The sequence below is a fragment of the Paramisgurnus dabryanus genome, chromosome 16 (genome assembly GCF_030506205.2).
Source record: "Paramisgurnus dabryanus chromosome 16, PD_genome_1.1, whole genome shotgun sequence".
NCBI classification, from domain to species: Eukaryota; Metazoa; Chordata; class Actinopteri; order Cypriniformes; family Cobitidae; genus Paramisgurnus; species Paramisgurnus dabryanus.
In genome coordinates, this window is record NC_133352.1 from 31,987,757 (window position 1) to 31,996,981 (window position 9,225).

Below are 9,225 nucleotides of genomic sequence, written 5' to 3' on the forward strand. Positions count from 1 at the left end.
TGTTTCTCGTGGCCAAACGTGACTTTGCAGTAAACAAACATGGCGAACAATGGGCATAAAGAACGACATTAATACAATGGTATGCTTTTTTACATCTCTGATGTCCATCTCATTTTGGGCTGTGCCTGCTGCGCTATACAGTTGACCAGATTTAGACGCTCTTAATGCACCACAGGAAAATCTGATAAGATAATTGGTTCAACCACAAGGACTATCGGGACTTTACCTAGGATTGTTGTGAGGGGGAAGATCAGCCCAAATTCAGCCTAAATATCGTGTGGTGTATATCCAGTTTTAAACTGTTTTTACACACTTCTGGGTTCAAGATGGTTTGGGCGGGGCTAAAACGAGCACTGAGCATAGCTCCGCCCCTAACACAATCACGAGCATCCATTCAGGTTGTAGATGGCAGCTTTCTCGCAAGTGGGCGTGGTTTTAGCGCAGACAGTGGACACGCCCCCAGCATTTGACAGTAGAGGATCCTGCCTGTTTTTTTGTTCAAAATTTTGATAGCTTATTTATTTGGCACTTTTTAATCATTCAGATTATTCAGGTCATTAAGAAACACATTTTACTGTGGTTTCACAAACTGAGAACAAATTTAATATCTGACTTTACACGGACTTTATAGACCGTTATTGAAATGGTTGTATATTTCTTAACCAAAACGTCTGCCAGGTGAGCCAAATCTCCAAGAGCTGCTAAAATGACTAATCCAGCTTGGAGCAGCTGTCAAAGCCACCATTTGATCAGGAATGTTCCAGCAGAGCTTTCTTTCTGTCTCAGATGGCTGGTAAGTCTTCAGGAATATTATTACTGTGAGTCAGAAGATCATCGTCTTATTCTTAGGAGCTGAGACTTCATCTCCGGTAAGTCTTTGTCAGGATTTATTTGTGTGTATCAGATGTCTGAAAGAAGCTTATAATAAAGAAGTTCCTATTTTGGTGTTCATATCAGTGAAGCAAATCTAATGTGGTTTATTCATTCTGTACCATTCAAATAGATGTTCGCCTCATATGTGAAATGTAATCAGAGATTCAAGGAATCAAGGTCTTAACTTGATGTCATTTTATAGTTCGGTTTGAGTGTTACATCATTAATTCTGGTAAAAGCACAAAAAAAAATAATCTGTTGATGGGTAGATGGGAAGTTTCAAGCAGCTTCATCAGTGTCCTGCTGTACCACAGGCTACATCTTCAACTGTTTCTCAAACACAATGATTGCATCCTCTGAAGGCTCCATATCTCGGCTGCCACATCATCACGCATCATATCTCATATCTCAATCCGAAACATGTTTTGTGCCTTTCATTCGGCCATTTTTGAAAGATGCATGAACTGTATCCTCCATGCCTTCAAATTACTCACAGTCCTTTGCACACATTCAAAAAACATTGCGAGAATCAAATTGGCACTTTCGGCACCCAATTTCATTTTAAAATATAAGCCAAACATTGGTAGGAAATGAGTGGGCACAGCTCACCCAATTTCAGTATGAAATGCAAGACAAAAACATGTTTTACGCACAAAGACATTTATGTTTTCTTTGATTTTTTTTGTGCATTTATCACAATTTTAAAGGGGACATATCATAAAAAGACGTTTTCCATGTTCCACTCCCCTTGTGATGTCAGAAGGGGATAATACTGTCTCTTAATAGCTCCACGCCCCCCAGTTTGGGAACCAATCACTGCCTTAAACAAGAGGGTTTTTTTGTCTGGTTGTTTTTTTTCTATGTATCTCACGCAAGGCATGCAATTGCATGGGGCCCCACGTGCTTGGGGGCCCCCAGATGGCCACAAGCGGTTAGCTTATTTAATGTTTTTTTTTTTTATTACCATCTGGGGGCCCCCAAGCACGTGGGGCCCCATGCAATTGCGTGCCTTGCGTGATGGGTAAACACACCACTGATTGTCAGAAGGACTGTACTAGGAAACAAACACCCTTCCTAGGCCACATCCTCGCGTTTGAGAAACACCTAATGTCTACAGTTCTTAAATAATGTATTATACGTTATACTTTATTTTATGACCTATAATAATGTTAGTTTATAAGCTAACTCAAATGAATGGAATACATGGAATATTAGTATTTTTTAATTATATCTGACATTAAAGACCCCATTGCTGCAGTTTTCTGTATTCATACAGTATGTCTCCTATTTAAAGAAAGTCTATTTTTTAAATGCCTGATCTTAATTTACATCACCTGTGTGCTATGATTTACTGCTTGGTGTGGTTGCAAATAAGAAGGTTGTACATTTATATTCTAGAGAGCATTTTATTGGACGTGACTTGGATCTGGATATATTCATGAGTGCTTATAGTTATATAACCTTGATTAAAGATGAGTTTTATATTTCTGTTCAGTTTTTTAGGAAGAAAAAAGACTTCCTGCAAATTTGAACTGCATGTATTTCCACAAAATATGAATCAAATAAAAATGAAATGAATAAGTGAAAGCAAAAAATTAATGAAAATGTATATACAGTTTCCCAAATACAATTTGTTTTTATATTTAAACCTTCTGGTTGATGTGACAAAGATATAGGCTGCAACTAACGATTATTTTCATAATCGATGAATCGATTTAATATTTTTCGATTAATCGACTAATCGGATTAAAACCTCCTATTAAGTACTCAATTAGATTTGTTACTTATACTGAGGCACTTAATGATGGTATTTACATGTAGAAGTGTACTTTTAAAACTGCAAAATCCACACACTTAATAATAATAAAATCAACCTTTTTTGATTTTGATATTTTAAGCCTTAAATAAAAATGTTTGTGCAGCCTTTAAGTAGTAAAACATCTTTAAATGTCAAAATAATAATAAACAAAACATATTAAGTCTACACGGATGTGCTGGTGAATAAATTTAGCCACAGATTAATAAACTTATTTTTTAATCTTCAACTTGATGAGTAGACCTTAACATTATTCGTTATTAACAAAATAAATAAGTCATTATTGTATGAAAGTGAACTAACTAATAAAAATTGAAAAACATAATGAAATTAGAAATAAATCACTGTAAAAAATTTGCTGTAATTATGCAGCTGGTTGCCAGTAACTTACTGTAGAAGATAAAGACTTTTTAATGTGTAATGTTCATTTAACTTTGAACAAATTGTTGCCAGTAAATAACAATAATTTAAAATTAATAATTTAAAATCTACAGTAAGTAACTGGCAACCAGCTGCCAGTAATACTGTAATTTTTACAGTGTATTAATCAATTGTTATCAATTTTATCGCTAAGTTATTGCAGCCCTACAAATGTCTGTGATAACCCATGCAGCTAAAGTCAGTAAAGTTTTTGTTATTTACTGTTTTCTACATAAAATCATCCTATATTATGTAATATAATTATATCTTTAATATTTACTGCAGTAAGATCATGTCAAAGATTGAAGTTAAAATAAAATCAACGATTGAAATAAAAAACTTAATTTTTCTCCAAATCTGACACTTTAGACTGGATTTTACAGACAGAGTCACAAATCATTAATTTAAATCTTCTTTTTATATTATTTGTAAGATTCAGATGTAGTATTTTACAGTTTAGTTACATTTTTAAGCGTAATAATATGCATTGACTATTTCCCCTTGAAAGTTTACATGTCGGAAAAACAATGGAATTAAATTAAAAATAAAACAGTGATTCAAAGCTTAAAATATTCTGACATTTGACTAATAGGACTGTTTTATGGAGAAAAAGGCTTGTCCAAATCGCATTTAAATTAGAAATTTAAAAGACAAGTTAATGTGAACAGTGGAGAGATTAATCTTGGAAGGGCTGAGCTGAGTATCTCTGCTTCCATTAATACAGAGTGGGTGAATGTGATGTTCAGCATGTGAATTAAAGCTGTCACATCAGTACAACCCGTGTCGTGAAAATTACACGTATGCATTTGGCACACATAACGTAAATGCAAACATGCGCCGTGAGATGGTTGGATGTGCTCTGAAAAAAAGACAAGAAACCGTTCTCATCTCTTCTTTTCCTCACAAAAGAAAACACTTGTTATATATGCATGATGCATAAATGACAGGGAACATTTAAATATATTTGAATAGAGAACAAAAGATGGAAAATTTTGCTGCATTGTTCTCGTGATCTCCATGGCAACTTTGGAGCAAGTGGCTTTCCTCACCTGCTTTAGAAAGCCGTGGTCCAAGCGATGGGAGGGGAATCGTTCGCAAAAAGCTCGCTGCGTGTCACGCTTGGCTGTGGTATACAGAGAAAAATGACAACTGCAATTACGAGGCACTCAGAACCCCATCAATCTCAGCGCTCGACAGCAAACGTTGTACATGTAAACCATCAAACAACCTTTAGCACTATTCCCTACTGTACTTTGGTGGCCTTTTCAAAATTGTATATGGTAAGAAAGTCAACCCTGCTGAAAAAAAACAATACAACATCGAATGGCTTTCGTTACAAATACCTCTATGATCAGTTGCTTACCATTAGACCCTACTGAAGACCAGCTAAAACCAATCTAAGCTTGCTGGTTGGGTCAAGCTGGTGTAGCATGCTGGTTTTTGGATGCTTTTTAGCTGATCTTAGCTGGTCCCACCAATTTAAACCAGCTTGACCAGTGGGCGGTTGCAAAAACATCTAAGACTAGTCTTAAAAGGTAGTCATGTATTTTTTCTTCAAGACTGATCACATTTGTTTTAAGCATGTTACATTAACATGTAGATTGTTTTAATTTAATCCAAATAGTAAGACTGATTAGCCAACTAATTGCTAGTTGGTCAGACTAGTTCTTAAGACTTTGGTCAGACAGTCTTAACTTCATAACTATGTTTATGAAACCGGCAACAGGCTGGAAGCTTGGCGTAGCTGGTTAAGCTGGTCCTGCCAGCCTGGAAAAGCTGATCTTCCAGTCTGTTTAACCTGGTGGGTCAGCTGGTTTAGGCTGGTGGGCAAGTTGGTCCCCCAGCCTGACCAGGTAAATAAAGGTGTCAAAACCCCTCTAAACCCTGCTGAAAAAACGGCATACCAGCAAGCCCAGCATATATTGTGTTTTGGTGCTGGTTCGCTAGTGAACACCAGCTAAACCAGCATCAGCATTAGCACCAGCTAAACCAGCACCAAACCAACATTAGCACCAGCATCCCATGCTGGTCATACCAGCAAGCCCAGCATATGTTGTGTTTTGGTGCTGGTTTGCTAGTGAACACCAGCTAAACCAGCATCAGCACCAGCATTAGCACCAGCTAAACCAGCACCAAACCAGGATTAGCACCAGCATCCCATGCTGGTCATACCAGCAAGCCCAGCATATGTTGTGTTTTGGTGCTGGTTTGCTAGTGAACACCAGCTAAACCAGCATCAGCACCAGCTAAACCAGCACCAAACCAGCATTAGCACCAGCATCCCATGCTGGTCATACCAGCAAGCCCAGCATATGTTGTGTTTTGGTGCTGGTTTGCTAGTGAACACCAGCTAAACCAGCATCAGCACCAGCATTAGCACCAGCTAAACCAGCACCAAACCAGCATTAGCACCAGCATCCCATGCTGGTCATACCAGCAAGCCCAGCATATGTTGTGTTTTGGTGCTGGTATGCTGGTGAACACCAGCTAAACCAGCATCAGCACCAGCAATGGCACCAGCTAAACAGCACCAAACCAGCATTAGCACCAGCATCCCATGCTGGTCATACCAGCAAGACCAGCATATGTTGTGTTTTGGTGCTGGTATGCTGGTGACCTCCAGCTAAACCAGCATAGACCAGCATAATTCCCATGCTGGTTTGATGCTGTTTTTTTCAGCAGTCTGTTACTCCATCTTAACCAGCTACAACCAGGCTCAGAGACCAGATTTATTCCATTAGGAGTCCAACACATTCCCAGTATAAACAGTACATACTTACTTCCTATTAAAGCCAATACAATTCCTATTACAACATTAATATCCATTAGATTTCCTGTGAAGATGTTTTGTTTAGGGAAAAACTGAAATGCATTAATATTATCAATTAATACTAATAAATCAATAAATACCTTTTTAGGAGCTGTGGTTTCAGGATTTGCATTTTCCAGAAAAGGCCATGAGGACGTTAACTAAATTTAACATGGACGATTTGATCGTCAGGCAGCTTTGAGCACCGTTCAGAAAACATAAGTGTTTGTGGATCTGCGTATTCCTCCATGTAATGATTGTTCTGTGCAGTTTATTAATCGCTGTGTTTGTTATGCTCAAGGACAGAAATGTCACTGTTTAACACCGAGCCTGGGAATTCGCAACCGACGTGAGCTTTTCAATCAAGAAATTAATTGGCAGATTTTAAGCACACGGCACAGTCAGGGATTTGTCTCTGTCGAGGGATGAGAATAGCTTCCGGAAGATTGTCATCTGCGTTTGGTGGAAGGGATGTTGCTGATAAAACTCTGATTGGAATGACAATGGAGATGCTGAGAAATCATCAATAGCCTCCATTTTGTGTGATTGGCTGCCGTTCTGAGTCCTAAAGCAATGCAGAGGGGAGTACACATCTGTCCTCAAAGTAAATTAAAGCTCATTTGATTGCACCTGCAGGAACGCATTAAAGTGAGTATATGCATCTGTTAGTGAATTGGCCTTGCTGATTGGTGCATTTGCTATCTCATAGCCACATTTGTACTTTTTTTTACGATTTGCTTTTGCCCCAGTGATGTTGAGTTTGTTTTCATATGAATTAGCCAACTCATTAAATATGTCGAAATTTTCATGAGATATATATGGTACGATATATCGTACCGTACGACTGAATAATGGCCATTTATTTCATTCATAAATCATGAATCATTTGATACAAAGTTGAAAACATGGTAAAGACGGTGTATTCTAAGAGACGATCCTCTTGTAAAAGGCAGTTCAGAATTAAAACTGACTCAGCGCTTTTCAATATTCTGCATCAGTAAGCAATAAATCACTGGCAGGAAAAAATCCTGCTGAATTGATATCCTAGCGTTTCAAACTTTAAAGAGTTTCGTTAAGTGTAAAGAATGAGGCAGCACTTTTATGTTTACTGTGTTAACACCTGGCATTAAGAGTTTTGTAGATTTTAGACTAGGATTGTTGAATATACGACCCACTGTATTGTTTGTTAGTGTATTTCTAAGAAAATAAATTTTAGATTTTGGGAAATTGTTCTAATGAAAGAAATTAACTCTCAGGATTTTTACATTTATTTTGCCAGGGAAGAAAATACCATTATGGTTCATAGAAGGTCCTTATAAATCTACAGTAACTGTTTCTCAGATAAGTGGTTAACACAGACTGTATAACCCATATATGGTGTATTACAGACATGAATCTTTACAGTTAGACACTGTGGGGCAGTTTCCCGGACAGGGATTTTCTTAAACCAAGACTAAGCCTTAGTTTAATTAGGAAATATAACAAGTTCTAACAAACATGCCTTACTAAAAACATTAGCTGTGTGCATTTTGAGGCAAAACAAAAGGGGACTGATGTATTTTAAGACATGTCAGTTCAAGTTGTTTTTTGTTTGGACAGCTCTTAAATTTATTTTAAAGGACAAGTTCGGTATTTTAGACTTAAAGCCCTGTTTTCAGATTGTTTATGGTGAAATAGAATGGTTTTGACTGAAATTTCGACATTTGCGGCGGTCCTGAGAATTTTCGCGTGTTTGTGTTTCATCTCAGACCTCTACAATGGGTTTATAGGTGCACTGGAACAATCCTTCCTAAAATGCATTAAACTTTCATTTACAAAGACGTGAAACTCACCGAGTGGTCAGGGGTGTTCACTGATATGCTCACACAAAAATCGCTGCAAAAGATGCTTTCCAACAGCTGTTTTAGCATTCGTTGTTAACTTGTGGACCTATTTCCCCAAACGCCTCACACCCGTACATTCTTCCGCTTAGAGCTTGAATAATAAACACTCCAGCCCAGGTGGTGGCGCTAATCCGCCATTGCCAATTGCAAGAATAGAAACAAAGTTCCCGGCGCGGAGTAATACCGTACCTCACAGCACATCTAATACATGTCAATGGAGTTGGTAAAAACTACGATAAAACCTGTTGGAATGCGTCTTTTGGAGCGATTTTTGTGTGAGCATACCAGTGAACACCCCTGACCACTCGGTGAGTTTCACGTCTTTGTAAACGAAAGTTTAATGCATTTTAGGAAGGATTGTTCCAGTGCACCTATAAACCCATTGTAGAGGTCTGAGATGAAACACAAACACGCGAAAATTCTCAGGACAGCCGCAAATGTCGAAATTTCAGTCAAAACCATTCTATTTCACCATAAACAATCTGAAAACAGGGCTTTAAGTCTAAAATACCGAACTTGTCCTTTAAGTCTAATCATTTTCTGGGAAACCGCCCCTGTATGATTTTAAGTTGTTAAGGTATATTTGTAGCAATAGCCAACAATACATTGTATGAGTCAAAATAATATATGGCAAACATTTTTTGCAACCTCAGATTTCAGATTTTCAAATAGTTGAATCTCGGCCAAGTATTGGCTTATCCTAACAAACAATATGATCAGTGGCGTAGCGTCTGGGCATGCAGGGTATGCACGTGCAAATGGGCCCGGGCCAATAGGGGGCCCAGCCCTGGGCCCGCCCCAGCTTTTAATAAAAAAAATTCAATTAAATTTTTATTTGTTTCCGCAATAAATATATTTTGTATGCATATCATGTGTAGTGATTTCTTATTTCTCCATAATGTCTAATTTCTCCGTCAAATTATTTTTTTCACACTCCGGGGCTGCCGTAAACTATTACGCCATAATTTTTTTTACATGACGCATCACAGCGCCAAAAAAAAAGAAAACACAGTGTAAGAGGTTACTATAGAAAGATATCAAATAAATGTGTGTTTTTTATGTGTAATAAGTGGGGTAATGTACAGCCAAGCGGGTCGCAAATATATCCCTTCAGTGATATCAACCTGTCTGGAACGGCTCCCTTACCTCCCTTACCACCCCTAACTGTGATCATTACTTACTAAATTATGAATCATTCTCAACTATATTATTAATCAAACGTAGACGTAAACTGATAAGAGCAAACGTTGGTGACCACAGCAACTAATTGCGGGCTGCATCAACGCAAATATACTGGGTCATTTGGCGGAACAAATGTAGGAGGAGTTGGATCTAGATCCAACCCCACCCCCCTTCTGCAGTGAGGACCACTTCTGAAATTTTTACTTTTTCCATGTTTAAGTGCTATAATTGGGTCCCCATTG